The sequence below is a fragment of the Pezoporus occidentalis genome, unplaced genomic scaffold (assembly GCF_034315485.1).
Source record: "Pezoporus occidentalis ecotype Australia unplaced genomic scaffold, CSIRO_AGI_Poc_V1 ctg113, whole genome shotgun sequence".
NCBI lineage: Eukaryota > Metazoa > Chordata > Aves > Psittaciformes > Psittacidae > Pezoporus > Pezoporus occidentalis.
The window spans coordinates 2,674,342-2,694,175 of record NW_026912918.1 but is presented as its reverse complement, the minus strand read 5'-3'; the positions used below and the strand labels follow the sequence as shown (position 1 = coordinate 2,694,175).

The window sequence follows — 19,834 nt, the reverse complement described above, 5'->3', positions numbered from 1 at the left end:
GAACCTACACAGCCTCCTCTGCACCTCTGCGTCCTCCTTGTGCCTGCACCATGTGAGGGGTTGCTGTGGTCTGGCTGATAGGCTTCTTTCTGTGCACACCCATGGGCTCGGCTTCCTCCTGCTCCTCAACTGTCATATGTGGCTGTGCTGGCTCCACAGTGGGGCTTTGCAGATCTCCAACCTGAGCTGATTGTAGCCAGCCCAATGGCTCAGGCACCAGCACTGAACCCAGCCTTGCTTAACAAATACCTCGTGTTCTGTCTAGACAGACTTCCCCAGCCCAAAACAGGTTTATGGGACTGGAGCTCACATACTTCTGTGGATTTCCATACTGGTTCCCAACCTGAGAAGCAGGTCATATAAGCCACAGTGACGTGCCAATGTGGCAGCATTCCTCCTTGTGCCCAAATGGGTTGCTTGGGGCTGTTTTCATTGCCTACATGTAGGTATGTCCCCAAAGAGCAGCCACACCAGAGGATAGGCTGGAGAAGGGCACTGAGACAATCCTGAGGATGTGTTGATGAAGTCCATAAGCCAAGATGGATTAATCAGAAATATTTTATTGGTTTAAAGAAGATCTATAATGACATCTTCTTTTATGAAGAGCAAGTCTGCCTTCTGTTTACTACAAAACTCGAATTCATTACATTTACTTCTACATTTACATGCATTTCATTACATTAACTTGCAGATTCTGTATTTATTTACATGGTGCCTGTCCTCGCTGAGGTCTGACTGTAATCACACTGGAGGTCTCTTACAGGCCTCTGCTTCTGTCACTATATTACTAATTAGTACGTAAGTAAGTGCTCTCTGGTTATGCCTGCTTTAATTTCCTTCAAAAGCAGTGAGTTCCTGTCTGGTTTAGGATGGCTCAGTGTGTGACAGGGTTTGGTGTCTCATAGCAGCTCGAGATGTGAGAGCACCAGCTCTTGTCCAGCAGTGGTTTACTGTGATATAAGGCATTTCCCCAGTTCAGGTTGAGGGAAAATGTTTTGCTGTTGGGGGGGTGGGGTGGAAATCAGGTGAGATTCTCTGTCAGGAACAGCTGAGGACACCAGTGCTCTTTGCTGTCTGCTGCTTCCACTTTTTAAGAAGTTTGGGCAATGCATTTTAAACTGTATTTTGGATAACCTTTTGTGCTTGCCTTTCCCATTATATCATAGGATGGTCTGAGTTGAAAGGGACTTTAAAGATCATCCAGTTCCAGCAACTCTGAAGCTCTGGCATGAAGTCAGGATGGAGATTTACCACTGGGGATAGAAGCCGAGTGGTCCCACAGCTACCGTCTACTTCCAGGAAGATGTTCATGCTGCCTGGTGTTAGACAGTTCACTGATGTTACACCAGTACAGCCACTGCGCAAGGGGCCCTGGACACCACCACTGCTGCACCAGCAGCTGGTGTGTATGTGTGCCTGCCCAAGCAACACTAGATACTCAGTGTTGGGAACAGGGAGCATATGGGACAGCTCATGCAGGCCATGGTTCCTCTCCCATTAGCTGAGACCTCCTCTATCTTTACAGCGTCAGGCTTGCCACATCAGCGAAATTGGGGAGGGGGGGGAAGCAAGAGGCGGGCTGTGGGTCCTGGGGACAGAGTGGGAGATGGAAGAAGTGCTTTGGAAGGAGGGAATCCTGTAACCCAAGCAGTAAGGGAAGCAGAAGAGGGCCCTATTGCTCCTGTGTCCCACAGCTTCTTTGTGACACAATGTCCCCTTAGGATGGCCCCAGTTGCTCCCTGCCATGGGGTTAGAACAGCATTGGGTTAATCACAGAAGGCAGAGGAAGCCCTTGACTGTTATCCACTGCCCCTGCAAACAGGGCTATGAATCAATAACCAAAAGGCTTAATACTTCTTCAATGCTTGGGGTATCATAGCCCTTTGGTATCAGTATTGCAAGAGCTGGTAGCCTCACCCACTGGTAATGCCAAACACAGAAGAATTTAAATGGAGTAGAAGGATTTAGTGGAAAGAATGGAAACTCTTTGAAAGACATTATACAGCAAGCAAACGAGCCCTACCACTGCAAACTTGCACCCAGGATTCCCAGTTTTGATCCCAGAGCACAGCTTCCCACTCCTCCAGCTGATAGTTAAACCCTTTCTTGGATCCTGAGGAATTAATCTGTGCTGCTCAGGAGGCACGGTGAAGCAGGTGCTTAATGGATAACTTCTTTATTCAGAGACTAGTTCCAAGAGAAATTGCATAATAAAATCTGCACTGCCGCAGCCCATTCCCAGACTTCCTGTCCCCAGAAGTAAGCTGCTTAAAGACACAGTTTCTTAGATCCTACCTTCCTTCCCTGGCCAAAACATGGAAGTATCATTTCTATAGCTTGTGACCCCAAAACCTTACAGCCAAACAATAAACAATGTCTAAAGAACTTCTGAGGATCTCTGCCCGGTAACTTGTAGTCACTGTGGCATCACCAAAGCAGTTCTCATAGGGAATAAGAGTCTGGTTTTCCTGGTAACATTACATCCCAGCATCTGAGGGCCTGACCATCACTGTGTGCTGTGAGATGAAGCTGTCCCAGGCAAAAAGACAAGCCCAGCACTTGTTACCTTCTCTCCTCCTGTCTGCCACAGAAGGTGCTGCCCATTCTTTTTCCAAGGACATCTGTCTGGTTACACACACCCTGCACTCATGGGATTGTGTAGCAACTTCATGTGAAACAACTGTTGTTTCTGGCTTCTGATTTTCATTGTAATTGTGAATTCTTGTGGTGTTCAGGAAGTGGTGGTAACCCCTGGGACCGCAATCACTGTGCTGTTAGTGCTTTTTTGTGTTTAGCTATGTATGTCTATGCACTTCTGCAAAACCTCAGCTGCTTGGGCTACAGAGGCTGGCTAACTTCCCAAGTGGTCTCTTTGCTTCATTTTATGCAAAACAATGTGTCTGCAGGTGGCTAGCCATGCTCCATAGGTGCCATCCTGTCATTTAATGCTGTCAAGCGCTGGCCAGATCTGATTCTGTCTGCCTTTTCAGTACATATGTATTATTTTAAAGCCATTTCCTACCTACTTGTTGAATAGAGTCTAGTGGGGACTGGATGCAGCCATGGATGTTACTACTGCTCAAAATCCTGCCCATCCTCTCTACCAGCATAACACTGATGTAGAGGAATCATCCATGAAACAAGCAAGGGTATCTCACGGAAGTGAGAACAGTTCACAGTGTCACACAGTCTTCCGCCACCCACATAATCAAATTTGTCACTCCGAGAGGTCCTTTTTTCTTATGTCCAAAATGTGAAGCCCTTTCGCTGGAGTTGGCCTGTACTTCAGCCGTGCCTGATGAACTATTAAGAAAAATCTGTATAAAATCTGCACTATGTCTAAGAGACAACAGTCCATTTGTTTTAAAGTCAAACTGCTATGAAAAATATTGTCTTTGAGCTCTGTCACATTACAGTTTTGTCTGCCTGACACCAGCTCTCACCCAGGCTCATGGTCATTCTGAAAACCGTATTTCTATCCATAAAATAGTAATCTGGGAAAGTTTCATGTCTGCCAGCTCCCTTTTAGCAGTTGCAATTAGTGCCTTATGGGTGGTTTCAGCCAACATGGGCCAAATTAAAGACAAGAAACCTTTTGTTCCCCTGCAGATTACAGTGAAAGATCCTTTGCTAGAGCACACAGAGATGCCCAAAGATACACTGGCCATTTTAGATAGGAAGATTTTAGTGTTTTCCACCTCCCTGCTCTCTGCCTTCTCCCTCTGTCAAAGATTTGGCCTTCCCCATCCCACAGGCAGTAGGAGGGAGCATTTGCAAGCTCTTCAGGTGCTGTGTGTAACAGCTTGGCATTAGCTAAATCCCAAATGAATGGCAGTCCAGGTTAGTGTGCTGAGCTGTGAGCACTGTTCACACTCCCTTCCACCGAGCTCACCACAGAATCCACCTCTTGCCTGAACCTGTGTCTCAGAGAAAGACCTCATCCTTCCCTTCAGACCTGGTGTCTCCATCCATTCTTTCTTCTGTTCACTCCATGCATCCCAGAGCAGTAACATGTTCATCTTCGAACCTCTGCCCCAGTATGGGGGATTGGGTGATTTGCTGTCCCTTGGAAGGTTCCTCCTCGGCCACTTCTGTCCTCTGCTCTTTCCATGAGGGCATAGAGAGATGAGATCAAGGGCTCAGCACATTTTACCACAATAAGCATTTCTCCATTCGATCAAATGCCATCCAAGCATTTATTAACCTACTTGGATAGACTGTATATTTCTTTTGTGGAAGTGAATTAATTACTATAAATCTCATAGTTCAGCTATGTGTACAGCTTTCTTTTTTTATTGGTAGCAGTGCTCACAGCAATGCATTGACTTCCACCTAAGTGTCAAAGATGATATTTGGAAATGCCCTCCTTGCATTCTGGTGGACTGCCCTTATTTTTCTGATGTAGCAAAATCTGATGCTCCCATGCAAACTCCACCTGAGCTCATAGTCTCACCATCATCCTGTTAGTCAACTGTGCTCAAAATTCTCCTGAGCCTTTGCAAAGCCAAGCCACAGCTTTCCCCTACTCTGCCATCATCCTGGCAGGTAGAGGTAGCCACAACAGAACTGCTCTGCTATTGTTCATGCTCCATTGGGCCTTGCCTGTCTCTCTGCCTCAGTTCTCTTCCATAGAGAAGCTCTTGGTGTCAATCACAGCTTTAGTGCAAGACTTTTGGTTATCTCTAGGAGCTTTATTCCTGGAAAATTTTCTCTTCCTTGTCAAGTGTCAGTCCTGGCTTGCCCAGCAACCTGTGAGCTTTTTGCTTTGGCTTCAGACCCTCACACCTTTTAAAAAACTTTATTTCTCATCAGAGACTCTGTTGAACTCCTGAAATTATCCAGAGAGCAATACCAAGCTCTTTTGTAGTGTCTGCCTCTCTCTGTCACCTGGATTAAAAACCAACTCTGTGAAATGTTTTGGGTTTAGGTGGCAGACAGCTCCATTGCTTTTTGTGTTAAGCTTCTAGAGTTAACTCTGTCTAAGTTATCAGAGGTGGCTGTCCTGTCCTTACTGAGGCCCTGTCACTTACCATCATGCGTACAAAAAGCCCGCTCGGGGCAGAGACCACCTCCAAAGGTGAATGCACAACAGCCCTGTGCGTCTCTGCACACCCCAACCGCTGTCCCCAGTCTAAACTTTTTGGGCAAAATGGTCACCTCCTACCCAGGGCTTCCCTGTCCTACTGCTGTCTTGAGCACCCATTCACCACCAAGACTCTGCTCAGCCTCTGCTTTCCCAAGGCACCTAAATTTTGTGTAGGCTGGCACTTCCAGCCTTTATCTTCCACAGCTCACCCTGAAAAGGAACAGGGGTCCTTACCCTCCTCAAGCCTTTGAGCAAAGCTGTGACTGTGCTTTCCTCCCTTTTAGGAAAGGGCCCCCAGCTGCGACCAGGAAGCCCTTCTGGGCTGGGTCTCTGGGAAACTGCCCTGCTGAACCAGTTCCAATTTGTATAAAATCCTTCAATATTCATCAGGGCAGGTAGCCCATTGAGCTGGGTTGACAAGGTGAATACATTAACCACCTGTTTGTTCCTCTGGCCTCGCTCTTCCTTCACCACAAGGGTTCTTTCCTTGTTTTGAACAAAAAAAAAACAACACTCACATGATCTCACAGCTCAGTGCTGTCTAGTTCAATGTGGGAGCTCCTGTGGTCCTGCCCCATGTTGCTTGAAGAGGGCATGCTGTGGGTGTCTGGTCCAGCTAAGGCATGCTGTGGGTGTCTGGTCCCCATCACCACCTTGGCCAAGGCAGCTATCAGGAGAGATCAAGCTCCAGGCTCAGCCTTGGGGTGGGTGGACATGGTGGTCCCTTGATGGCCCTCCTGCTCAGGAGCTGTGGTTCAGGAGACATGGGACCAAGCCAAGCAGATTGTGGTGTAAGGCTGGATATCAGAATATTACAGTGGCAGATGTCAAGCAGGATAGACACCTACTTCTGGTTTAGAAACTGCAATTTGTAGGAGAAACTAAATGCTGGTTGTCTTCTCAGCATTTCTGGGGAACTGGTAGAGTTGGGTGATGATGGCTTTTTCCCCCCTCTTTCTGGCAAACAACACATTTGTGGAAAACTGCACCTTTCTGCAGGTGAATAACTCTCGCACGTTCAGGTATTCAGCAAGGATTCAGAAAACCCCTGAGGTTTCATGTTTGGAATTAGGAAAGCACTGAAACCTTCTGATCTATTAATTGATAAAGAAACCCATTTAATTTCCATGCTGCATGAACTAAGCTTTAAAACCAGCTTTTCACTCTGAAACTGGCAAAATAAAAGGAGCAAGAAAGGACAAGTGAGAGTAAGAAAGGACAAGTGAGAGTAAGAAAGCACAAGTGACCAAAATCTATCATTTCACCAATCTTGCTCTCACTGAATTTTTCACATCAGTTTGCTTCAAACCAAATTCCTAATATTTTCTTCTTACAGCAACAACCAGTTCAAAGGCACTACTATTTCTTTAGCTCTGTGGTTTTCTCAAAAGAGCTCCTTTGGTAAGGTCTGGCTTTCATGCATCCCACTCAGATGCATCTCACTTCCCTCTTGGCTTGCAATCAGCTGTCTGAATCATAGAACCATAGACTGGTTTGGGTTGGAAGGAACATTAAAGCTCATCCAGTTCCAACCCCCTGCCATGGGCAGGAACAACCTTCCACTAGACCAGGTTCAAGGCCCTGTCCAACCTGGACTTGAACACTTCCAGAGATGGGACATCCACAACCTGGCATCTCCTGGATGCCCACTGTAGAGTACGGCAGAGCCAAACCCAAGCCCTTTTTGTTGATTCAATCCAGAGTTTCTCCCAAACACAGCAGGAGGGCTTTAGCTGAAAGACCTTTTTCAGCAGAAATCACCTTTTGCAATGCATTTGCATAGTGCTTAAATAATGGGCTCAGGTGAAAATAGAAATAATTGTTGTCATTACGGCTTCTAGCTCAGGTGAAGGGATCAGAGCAGGGCAGAAAAAGTGTCCTGTTGTGGTGGTGATAATCAGTACAGGAAAAACTGGGATAATTTCTACTGGAAAACACGTGTGAGAGCAACTCCAGTGAGGTGCTGTACTCCACTGCTTTCAAGTTTATCAAAAACATGATCGTTCTCTCAGCTGTGCTGTCCCATTCTGTGACATTAATGGCAGGACAATTTAAAGCTGAAAGAATCTCCCAGCACAGTATGTAATTTGCCTGGGGAAATTAGTTTCAAAAAGGATCAGAAAGTTGAATACTATTGCTGAGCTTAAAATGAAGGTGAATAATTTTATAGCCAAAATAATATTTTTTTATGATAAACTATGTAGAAGGCAAGAGTAATAAAATGTCATGCTCCAGGGTATGAAACAATCCCTATAAAGGTCAGGAAGCACTTTTAGCGTACATGCACATCACTGCACATTAGTCCAAATGTATTCTAATTTGTTTGGACTTTGTGTCCTTGATTGCACATGATACTTTTCTCGCCTGCAGTTCCTCAAGGCCAAACACCTTGTCTGTTGGACAGAGAAGCCTCTCCCAGCTCTTTCAGATTATTGCTCCATTTCTTTAAGCATGAGGCTGAGTTATTTTTGTTCTGCGCACTACTCCTGTCCTGTACTTGCAAGACTTGACACACTGTAAGGTCTTGGTAAATCACCCTCTGATTCCTGACTCTATGATTTTGCTGTTACAACACTGTGTCTAATTATAACAGGATTAACTCTTCAAACCAACCTATCCACCTTATGCATGCTGCTCACTTCCTACAACACTGAATTCAACAGGTTGGCTGCTGATGTGCACAGCCATATACGTGTGCTCTCTGCTTAGGTCTTAGATCATCCTCAGATGATCTTGTCACTTGTTTTTCTGTTTACTTAAGCCAACAGCAGATAAGGTGTTAAGAAGAGAAACTCCCTTTTTTTCCTGCTGTTCTTTCTACCCCACATTAGCCATTAAAGCTCCCCCAGCCTTGTGCTCATCAGGGGAGTGGAGCCAGAGCAGCTCCACATCACCCAGCCTGGAGGTCTCACCATCATCATCCTGGAGCAGTGCTTGACAAACTAATGCACCTCATCTCAATCCCCAACTCCACCATATCCAGTGTATGGTCACATCTATTAAATCAGCCTGCAAGCAACCAGTTTGGCCTCTCTGCCCAAGCCCACATCTCCCTGTTTATTTGAAAGCTTTTCAAAAGCTTCGCACCTGTCTTCCAGGCTCTTCTATACAAGGAGGCACTTGGTGCTCATACTTAGGGCAATTTACCAGATAACTCTGAAGCACACTTGTGAAAGAAAACCAGACCCAACCTTTTCACAATGGCTTTCGGTGATGCTTGCAGCATCCCAAAATGCTTGGGTGGAATTTGCTCATGAGCTTTGTAAAATTACCCTCTGGGAGAGAGCAAACAGGAGAATTCAAGCTAGGAAAGCAAATTTACATTACTGAAGTGTTAAAACAAGACAGAGCTGTTATCTCAAACCCATAGAACAAAAGAAGCCAAAGACTCCCAATACAGGATTTTGCATGGATGAAGACTCTGCCAGGAAAAGTTTATAACTTAAAACGTCACAGAATATACCAGAGCCAGCATGAGCCCAGTTGTTGGAGGAAGCACAGTCCCTTGATCCCAGCCCATGCATGGGGAGGGAGAAGCAGTTGTGAAGAGAGTGACCTGAGATTTACAGCTATGGAGGTGACCAGCCTGGACATACAGTGGCGCTTGGGTTGAGCCTTGGTTGACAGCACCAACATCAGCTGTGCTCTCAAGCCCCTTTTTGTACCCCTGGTCCTACCTCCTCCTGCGGTTACAAAGCGGGGGCCAGGCCAGCCAGGGCAGCCAAGGCTAGGTGGCTAGCACCACTAAGGGTACAAACCCACCATAGAGCTGCTTAAAGCTTCTAGGAGGCATCCAGTGAAGACAGGGAGTTGGATGTGGATTTCACTTGCTCACAACATGATTTACCTTTTTGTGCCTGCAGTAGCTGGTGCAGACTTAACCATGGTGGAGCCACTTCTGGGCTTCTTTGAAGGCTCTCCCAGGGCAGGTCCCTTGGTGGCTCCTCATCCTGCTGAAGCCAGCAAACATCCCAGCAGGGCTCAGCGGCAGCAGGTGGGCAGCCTGAGACTCTGGACACAGAGCTCAAATCCTTCCTGCCAGAAACGTCAGGATTTTTTGAGACTTCCTGGAAAGAAGTCTCATTCTCATCCTTCTCCTCCTTTGGTCTATAAGTGGTTGTTGTCATGACATGGTCCTGGTCTACCCCAGCCTTCAGTCAGAGGTGTTCAGAGCTCTTTCAGAGCAAAGGCAGCCCCATCTCCTTCTCCTTGACCAAGCAGTAGCTCCCCGAACTCCCACTCCAGTGTGAGTTCTCACCACAACACCGGGGTATCCTTATAGTTTTGGTTATGAAGTTAGTTCACTGGCTGGCTGTGCCCAACCATCACAAAAACATCCTTAAAATTGTCAGGCTTTGTATTTCCTGGAGTTTAAGTTGAACTGAAACCATTAGATCATCTTTTCTGCATTTTTTGATGCCACACATCATTGCATTTCATGTGAACACTGAGCCCTGTAACTCAGGTCAGACAAAAAGCCCTGGAGCCTTCTCCCTCCCTGGCTGGCACAGGCCACCCAGCTCTCGGACTGGGTGATCTTGTAGCACTGGGGCAAGTCAAGAAATCCTCACAGCTTCATCTACCAACTCCCCACTTACAGGCTGAGCCATTCCTCCCAGAAGCTGAATTGAAAACGTGCACTTGAAAATGAGCTAATTTTGCTTTAAAGGCTGCAAGCCCTGGTGAGTACACTGCTCCCCTTGCAAATTGTCACAGTATGCAGTTACCGTCGCTGCGAGAGAGCTGCAACTTATTTCAAGGTTGAATTTGTCCAGCTTCTCATCCCCAGGACATTTACATCTCTGGAAATAATCTGGGGACTTCGTTGCAGTCTGCTGCAGCGAAGCTGTCGCTTTCCTTGGTCAGATCTTTAGGCAGCAGCTTGGTTTTTAACAGTCTGATGTCACTACATGTCCCCTTCCTTTATATTCTTTGCTTTTTTTTAAACATTAGGAGAAATGTAATATTTTATTTTCAAGCTTTTCTTCACAATTCCGAGGGCCAGATCCTTTATTCAACTGGCAAGAGCTGAGAACCTCACGCATTTGCATGACTGAAACCAATGACTTTAAAAACTCTTTTAACTAAATCACCGCCCAGAATTTATCAAAGACTCGCCAGGCTGATGTACATGAGAGCTACTGACACCCAGCACGGAACATATGAGCCCTAAAGTACCTAAAATTATCTTGTGTTAGCTTTTCAAAATATGTCTCCACCCTCCATTCAGAATGACAACTTTTGGCAACAACAAGAAAACAGAAATGACAGATGGTAACAAAATCTGGTACACAAACATGACAGTAGGCAATATAATGAACATTTCACCCGCTCGTTCGTTTATGCTAATCACTGCTTTTGAGCAACCTGAATTGTTATGCCAGACAGCAGCGGATCTGAAGCATGGCATCGCGAATCTCAAAGGGCCACCAACCTGAAACCAGAATAAAACCCCCACCGGGCTACTCGTGAATGAAATTAATGTATCTCTAAACTAGAGCCTGTTCTGACAGCCACTGAAATATCCCTCTGTTCCTGAAAAGCACATCCAGCCCTCCCCTTGCCCTGGAAAACACCACATCCACAAAACGGAGGCAGTCCAGTTTTCTTGCTACCCGGAGCTGCACCAAACCTCAGATGAACCAGCAAAAATCAGCAGGCAAAGATGGGAATTAGCATCCTTGCAGTGCACACACGTTGTGCTAAAGCAACGTATTATTTATGGCGACAAAAATTGTCTTTAAAAAATGCTTCCCTCCCAGACCAAGCTCTCTGGGATGGATCCAGTCCCCACAGGAAAATGTTTACTCTTTTATTTGAAGCCCACTTATCTCACGCTGACGTTCTCAGTGGAAGGTGCTATGTCACCCACTAAACTCCTTTTATTTCCTATAAAAATGTAAATCAGCCTATTTTTTCCCCCAACAACCTTATGTAATGTGCAGTATCCTTGCTCAATTATTTTGAAGACATGTTTTCAGCCTCTATTTTATGCAGACATCCAAAAGACTGAAACCATTCCTCCCCTTCCCTGACATTTCAGTGCTCGCTCCTATGCCTGCTGGTGCAAAGGTCTGTTGGCATTCCTGGGGTAGTTAAGACCTAAAAACATCTCAGAGGGCAACAGCAATGCCATTGTATTCTCCTGAAGGTATAAAATAAGTTTTTCCACCAATAAATTGCCAGCACTTTCAGGAAAAAAAGCACAATCTTGAGCAATTGCCCTCAGAACTGGCCAAGATACAGAATTGTACAAAACTGTACATGTAGGTGATCATAAACGAGGTCAGTCCTCCATGATGAAGATTTCCAGACACTGGCCTTTGTAAGACCCAATTTTCATTTGCTTGCAATGCTGTCAAACATTACCTACAGTAGATGAAAAGCTCCTTTCTGGGGCCAGAATCACAGCAAAAGCTCACAAGAAAAAGACAAATTTGAGCCAAAACATTTTAGTTGCTATTGAGGGGGAAAAAAAGTCACTATGTGGTCTTGGTAGCTTTCCAGTAACCAGGTCTGTAAGTTCTACGCTCAGCCCCAGCTCCAGGGGCTGGAGATAACGTTTGAGTGAGCAAAGCATCTCCCATCATCCTCATGAAGGTTTGTCTGACCTGGGGTGAACACAGATTTCTGTTGTCTTTCTCTTATCATCTCAGGCCCTGGATGAAGCATCCCAGCCTGTTTAGCTGTTCCTTGTGTGGAAGCTACTCAATTACTTTAATCACCCTTGTTGCCTATATCCACTTCTTCTAGCCCTTCTGCACAAAGAAATACAGCAATTTGAACCTCAGCAGCATGGAGCAGTCAAAGCAGAAGTTCACCATGCACAGAGTTGTGCTAGACCAGGACTTCCTGTTTGCCTCTCTGCTTCAGTCTCAAACATTCCTAAAAATAATATCTCCAGCCAGCTCCCAGCCTTGGCAATGCTGCTGCTGGAGAACCATCAACCAGCAGGGCTGGGGCCTTCCAGAGAACCCTATGCCACAGCACCGGGTGCTTTGCGGTGGATTGGGGTGTCCTGCACAGTGGCCAGTGGCTCAGCCCACCCTCAGGGACACCACTGCTCGCTTTCAGCAACCCTGTCTTTGAAAGAAGCCTGTTTTGACTCATAATGCTCCTCCTGAGCTGGTTCGTGCCTGTGGCTGGCTCCTGACCCACATTGATGGCAAGAAGACATTGCTCCACCTGACTTTGCCAGATCTGATCCCACCTCAGATCAATGCCCTTTTGGAAGCACCCATCTATCCACCATGCACCATTCAGCATCCCTTTGAGACACTTCTTCCTTTGTTTCCCTTGCTCCTAAAAAGATCAGCTTCCTGCAGAGACCATTGATGTCTATACAGCCCAGGACACTGATGGACCATCTGATGGCTGTGGACAGTGCTGCAGATCTGGGACAACTCCAGCAGCAGGACAACCTTGGGCTGAAGATGGGGGCTCTGGCTGAGCAAGGCTCACCAGCTCTAGGCAGCAATGCATGGCCCAGAGCTCCCTGTGGCTGTAGTGTGGCTGTGGCCATCTGGAAGCCCAGTGCATACTCCAACCTCTCCCCATCTCTTACAAATCACATCAGCACGGACAAACTAGCAGCCAGGACTGTTGTGTCGAATGTGGGGCCCATCCATCCACAGCTACGGGTGACACCTATTAGAAGATAAGCAAATCCTCCTTTTTTTTTTTTTTTTAGGGTTTTTCCAAGGTGGTGCACAAAGTCTTCCTATCCCCTGCCATCCCTACTCCCCACCTCTTCTGCCCAGTTCCAGAGTTAGGAAGCCAGAACTGACGTTGCTCTCCTCACTCCAGGATGTGGTGAACTGGCTGGCAGGTTGTCTGCAGGTAAGAGATCTGACCTGAGTCAGCATGAGAAGGTGGGAGCTTCTGCCTCTTGTTTGTTATGGAACAGGGAAGGTATCTGTGTCCTGCTGACAGCACACGCTGCTCCCAAAACCAGGAACACTAGCTGGGGAGGATGCTGCTCCAAGACTGTGGCTGAAGGAGACTTAACCCCGTGTCCTTGCCCATCCAGGTGTGTTCATAGGGATTTCCACAGTCCACGTTCCCTGAGTGCCCTGGTGCTGTCTGGCCATGGGGCACCCAGTTCTAGCACAGGGCCGGGTGCCCTTGGTTGCTTTGCTGCAGCCAGGACCCCTGGCAGCCTCTGGCTCTGCCGGGCTATCCCTGCTTTTCCAGCCGGGGCTTTGGCCACTCTTGGGACACACTCAAAGTTCACTGTGCTATAAATACCCGGGTGCAGGGCTGCCAGCACGCTCCTGGCTGGGGGGGGGGGTGGGGGTGGGGGGGGTGGTGGTGCTAAAACCAAGCGGGGTTTCATTGCAATTAACCCTTTGGGTGCATGACTCCCCTCTGTGCTGTTTGAAAAAGAGGAATCCTCTGATTTGAAATGTTTCTCAAGCCAGAAGAGTGCAGCAAACTCCTTCTGTGGGCTGATTCCTGCTGGGAACAGCCCAGGGATTTATACAGGAAGTGGGGGAGCAGAGCAGGGCTGGGGGAGGCTGCAGGGGACTGGTGTTTTGTAGCCAGGCACACTCAGAGTCCCTGTGTGACCTCCAGCTCGAGCAGAAGAGCTAAAATACATAGAAATGCACTAAATCAGGACTAGATCTGTCCCTGCTTCAGGGACAGCTCCCAGATTGCGTCCCCAGTGGTGCCAGGTCACTCACGGCAGAGCACAACTCATTACCTGGGTGCAAACGGGCCTGAGGCTCCCTGGGGAGCCAAACCCATGGGTAGACCCCTGCTATGACACCGAAGCTGTACAAAGCCCTTTTATGGTGCCAAAGTCAATAACCACTTCTCTGTCACACACCTAACTGCGCTGGGCTGAAGGTCAAGCCAGTCTCTGGGAAGAGCCTCTTCCTCCTTTTACTGTGCTTCAGCCACAGGAGATGGAAAGCTTGGAGCTAACAGCAGAGGATGGACCTGCACGCTGGAGGCAGCAGAGCTGGAGCCACCTACAGAGCCCTGATGGGCTGTGTGAGACCGCACCAGCTCTTGCTGAGGCTGGACATAGTTCAGTGCACACATGGCCCAGGGACAGGACAGGCTCAGGACCCAGCAAGGTCCCTGTCCCCAGAGGTCCCACAGTGCCCAGGACTGATCCCCACCTCCAGCAGGGCTGGGGCTGCCCTGAGCTTGGTGCAGACCTGTCAGGGCTTGTCCTTCCAGTCCCCAGGGCCTCACGGACTCCTTTCACCCTGGGGATCCTGTGATGAACCATTAACCTCAGGCCTGCACAGGTCACAATGTTCAGCTGACCCTGCCACTGGAACAACCTCATTTCAATCATGGAAACCTCACCTTCAGGCTAAGGAGGGTGCCTTCATCACCTCACTCTCCATCATCTCCCTCTCCTCCTCATCACCACCACAGAGGTAACGCTTCCTTAGTGCTGTCAAATGCCACATCCCTGCCTGGCATTTGCTCAACCAAGTTTTTGGCTTACTCAGGTCGTTGCTCCTGACACCAACACGGGTCCTGCCCCACCACGAGGCTGCACCCTGAGCCGTGCCCATCCCTTGCACTCCCAGCAGCAGCCGTGCTCCCTGCATGGGTCCGGGACACCGCTGCCCTAGAGCTGGGCTCCCCCAGACACCACGGCCGCTGTGTGCAGCACTGCTGGGCTGCGCACTGCGCAGCCCCGGAGCAAACGAGCCGAGCGGGTGGCACTAGGGGGAGATAAAGGCCGGGACATGCCGGGCACTGTGCCTTTGCCACTCCTGTCCCCTGTCCCCAGGGCCACTCTGTCTCCAGCTGCCTGTAGGAGCAAAGGGCAGAGCTGTAGGTTTCCACGTGTCTTTCCTGGCATCTTCAGTGTTTGGGAAGCACCTTTAACAGTGATGTTCCTTAAGGTGTTTACACCTGCATGCAGCAGGTACAAAAGCAAGAAGCTGCCTTCTGCCACGTGTGGATAGCACAGGGGCACCAAAAAATGCACCTGAGGGAAGGAAAACAGCACAAGATGTACAGAAGAGGGGCCAGCAGTGAACGAGGAGTCTGGAGAGCTGGCCTGAAAGCTGAGTGTAATGCACACTGCAAGACTTCAGCTGGAAACTGTCCTGGCTCCCCATTCCCGATGCCACTGTGGGCACACTCAGCATCAGCACAGCAATGCCAGCCCCCACAGGGCCCCTTTACCAGTAAATTTGGAACCTCCAGGGCTAAAAACCATTTCAGGGGGATCTCTGGCTTCAGGCACCTCCCCAGTGTCATAGCAGCTCCTCTCCTTTCCCAGATGCTCCCTTCTCCATAGGCTCCCTGCGATCTCTTGCATTGGAGATGGGAGGGTTTCACCAGGAAGCGCTTCTGGAGCTCCTGGGAGACAAGGAGCAGAACCAACAGGACCTGTCCCTGTCAGAGCTGTTGGTGCACAGCCGGATCTCACAGGCACCCATGGGTGTAGCTGTGGGTCCTGTGACATGAATCAGCGCTGCACACTGGGAAAAGCACAGTGCAACAGCAGCTCCCCAGGCAGGAACAACTTGAGAGGGGCACATTTCACTGGTATTTTCCATGGATTGAAATAGGGTAAATTTTGTCCCTTTTTCCAGCAGGAAGGATTCTGAGCCTGGCTGGCACAGAGCTATAATCACAGATGCTGTCGATAAAGGACTGTACATTGCCCATGATGCCAAAAACACATGAAGCCCTTGGGGCCTGTGCTCACCAGCCACATCACAGAATAACAGAACACTGGGCTGGGAGGGACTTCAAGGATCTTCTGGTCCAACCTTTCTAGGTAAAGCCTAGAAAGAAAACCTAGAAAGCCTGGAAAACCTCGGCTAAATGCCCCAGTGCCCTGTCCAGCTGAACCTTTAAAGTGTCCAATGTCAGTGGGTGCACCACTTCCCTGGGGAGATTATTCCAATGGCTGGTTGCTCCCATTAGGAAAAAATTTCCTCTTGTGTCCAGTCAGAATCTCCCCAGAAGTAACTTTGTGCCCATCACCCCTCATCTTTTCCATGTGACTCCTTGTAAAAAGGGAGCCTCCATCTTGTTTCTGGCCACCCTTAAACACTGGAACAAGCTCAAGTCCCTGAGCTCCCCCCAGAACACCCGCAGAGCACCCACCTCCAAACCTACCAACCCACCCTAAAACCATGTTTTCTCTCCCCAGAGCTTGGCTTTGCAAAGGTTTTGGGCTCACAGCCTTCCTAAATCTCAGTCCCAGGGGGAGCTGGACATGGCTGGGGTCTCTGCAGAGCAAAGTCCACTCTTGGGTCTTGCCAAACCCATCTTTCTCCCTGCCAGCACAGGGCTTTCTACCTCCTCCACCACCCTCTGAAGGGGCTCTTTGGCTGTGAATGGGTCCTACTGCCCATGGTCATGCTGTGGCACCAAGCGGCATTGCTCACCCTGCAGCCCAGCTCTGGTTTGCTAATGCTTAGGGCTCTAGCTCTAAAGTTTTCAACATCCTCTCTCTTAAATTTCATGCCTAGCCGCGCTGTGGTGGCCAATAATGGAATAGGGACCTTGGAGCAGGGAGGCTGCGTGCAGAGAGGAAGGCAGAGGAGTGCCCAGGCTGGGCATTACCTGAGCCCCTGCAGGAACAAGGTGTCTTTGCCATGATGTGAGCTGATGAGAGCAAGGGAAGGGAAGGAGATTCTCCATCAGCACTTTGCTGTGCCTCGCACTGCCCGTTCCCCGCTCACTGGGCTCATGGCCTCACTGCTGCTGTGGCAGAATGCCATCCAGGGCTGTGCAGCTCCAGGGTTGCTGCACACTGGGTCCTTGACCCCTCCCAGGGCTGGAAAAATTCACATCTTACTTTGGCTTCATTCCAAGCACGCTCCAAAAGCAGTGATGGTGTAAAGCAACAGCACTGCTTTTTCTGGGACAAGAGGCAAGTGGGGGCACCAAGTAGCACCCTGACAGGTTACCCCATGTGCTGAGTGCCTGCTGACAATGCTGTCATCCAAAAGAGCAAAGGTTTGTGCTCAGCCCCTGCTACAGCCCATAAAAACCTTCGGGGCTCTGAGGCAAGGCTGGGATTTGCAGTCTCTTCCCCACCAGAGCTGTGGATTTGCAGAACAGCCTGGAAGTAAAGGCTCAGTTCTGATGGTATTTTTGAACGCCATTTAATAAGGACAAAAGCATTCCCTGTGATTCTGCCCATGGCAGTGCTGCGACTGCAGTGCAGCCTCCCCATTGTGAAGTGCGTCGTGTGCCTCCAAGGGATGCAAGGGCAGGATGCTGGGCTGCAAATGGGCACCATTCAGGGTTTAGTCCCCACACAGGAGAGGAGCCATCCATCTAGGAAGGCTCAGGTGCTTCACGTTCCCAAAACCAGGCTGGAACACTGACCAGTGAGACAGGCAGCTAGACCCAGAGGGGCTCAGCTTGGAGAAGATTCCCCTGGGCTCTTGAACGCTTCAGCTTTTCTTCGTGCACCAGCAGAACACAGATTCAGGCAGCAGAGCTCAGTGGGGTACAGGGAGCCTGTCCCCATGTGCTCCCTCTTGCTGCTGTTACGGGTGTTGCCGCCCTGGCATCTTTGAAACAGGGCAACCCATGCCCAGCTTCCCCCAAGAACTACACACACCAGCCAGGTTTTAAAGCGTCCCCACACATCCCGGTCGAGGGCCAGAGGTTGCTGTGTGTAATTGGACATCATCACGTGTGCCAGGCTGGGGCCTGTGAGGGGCACTCATGGGTGCTCTGCTGGACCCCACAGCTCCCCAATAGCCACTGGGTGCCAGAGAGGAAGGAGCCTGACCCACGTAGCGAACCTGACAGCAGACCCATCCTCTGCACATCGTCTGGCTTAAACCATCTCATCTGGGGACACTCAGGCAGGGGACAGGCTCTCCAGTGCAGTGCCACAGTCGGGGCTCCTGGCTCCAGCTCTGCCCTCTCAGACCCAACCTCTTGGGAGCTGCTGTCCCGGAGCCTCTTGCCAGCATTTCTGCCCTTTTGACACATCAGGAAAGCTTCCATAGTGTTTGCTTTCAGCAAATCATTCCCAACATCACGTCACCTCCCGTGTTTTACTGGTTTGCTTCCAGTCTCCCAGCTTTGACACAGCCTTTGGAAAATGACATTTCACCTCCAATATGTGCCCCTGGCACTAAAGCCCAGTCCCTCCGCTTTCCTCAAAGGCTCTTTGTGCCAAACCCAATGTGGCCGCTTGTCGTAAAGCATCGAGTACAAAGCATATGCAGGACAGATGGATATGAGGTTTATAAGATAATTAAGCATGTTAATGAAGTTCATTTGCATCCAGCTCTTAAATTCCCATAAACTCCGCAAAGCTGTGAAATGGGAACTGCCAGTCCATGCCGCAAAGCAACAAAATTCAGTTACCAAAAGCAAAACACCGATGGACAAGTGGGAACAAAACCGTCTGTGGTCCCAGCCGAGCAGAGCCCCAGCAGGTCCCTACTCCCGCCGCACAGTGCCCCCAACGGCGCTTCTCTGATGGATAAAAACTGCTTATGGGCTTTGGCTGCACTGAAATGTTAAGAAAGCTGGAGGGAAATCATTACTGCAAAGAAAGGTTTGACCCCAGAGATGGAGGAAAAGCTCCATGGTGCAAAACCAAAAGCTGGTCAACAATGCAGGAAGCCAGGCTGGAGGTCCCTCACTGACCCAGCCACTGGCTGCACCTGAAGCAGGTCCATGGTCAGCAACATCTCCCAGGTCCTTTGGTGAAGCCTCAGTAATGGTGCAGCAGAGCACCCACAAGCAGGGACGGTGTCTGGCTCAGGCTGGGCTGCATGGCTGAGACCCAGAGGGAGCTGGAGCAGCCCCAGGACAACAGAGAACCCCCAAGGATACCCAGGGAACCCCGGTCAGGAGTCAGCAGATCTGCTCCAGGCCCACCTCCTACTCCCAGTGATGCCGAGCTCAGGCCAGGTCCACACTTCAAGTTGAAAACCCACCTCTAGTATCTGGGAGCAGGCAGTTTCCAGCCACCCACCAACCCCTGCCTGCTGGGCATCCCCTCACCTCACTAGTAACCCACCTGGGAAATCAACACTTAACCTCTGGGCACCCAGGAGGATCTTGAAGCACAAAGAAGGAAGGAACCAAGGAGAAACTCCTGCAGGGCTCCCCACTGCCACAGCGTGACCAAGGAACTGGATCCTGGCAGCACCTGCAGATGGGAGAGGAGCAACGGCCTCCACATTGCCCCTGGTGCCCCTCACCAAGGACACTGGTCATGTTGAGGCTGCCTACAGCCAAACACAGCTTGGCCTTTTGGGCACCACTGTGAAATGTGTCCCTGAAAGACCTTTGGGCTTTTCTCGTACCCAAAGTCCCCGTGTAAACTAAACAACTGCAGGGTGCATCTCTCAACATACCCAGTGTCGGTGTATAGCGTTTGTTGTAGCTATGAATCAAAGCACAGAAACTGTAATGTGGGGGGACCTGGGGAGGAGCCAGCGCAGATCTGCAAAGGAAAATGGGCAGACTGATTTTATTTGAAATGCTTTGATAAGATTTATTAAAAAATATCCCTTGGCAGTTGACAATTGCCACGATCTACAACAGGAACCCGGCTGGGTAACATCGGAACAAGTTTTGCCTACAACCAAAGGCGAACACCCAGGAACACTCAACCACGGCTTACACACACCTATGGGCATTGAAAATGGGGGTTGGCATGAAGGAACACAGTGCAACCACTTGCTGCAGAGAAAACTGCACCACACGTGTCACACATGTGCTCCGGTACTTACCATGGTGGTGGAAAACCCCAAACCTATTTAAAATATGGGGGAAAAC

The 19,834-nt window shown here is 49.3% G+C and overlaps 1 long non-coding RNA gene across 1 annotated transcript; it reads right to left on the bottom strand.

Moving 5' to 3' along the window:
* Positions 1–8,481: 8,481 nt before the first annotated feature.
* On the bottom strand, positions 8,482–18,961 carry LOC134172467 (uncharacterized). The gene is made up of 2 exons (XR_009967939.1): positions 18,712–18,961; positions 8,482–12,733 (listed from the first exon to the last, which is right to left on the bottom strand). It is a non-coding gene; the product is annotated as an uncharacterized LOC134172467 (long non-coding RNA).
* Positions 18,962–19,834: the final 873 nt, after the last annotated feature.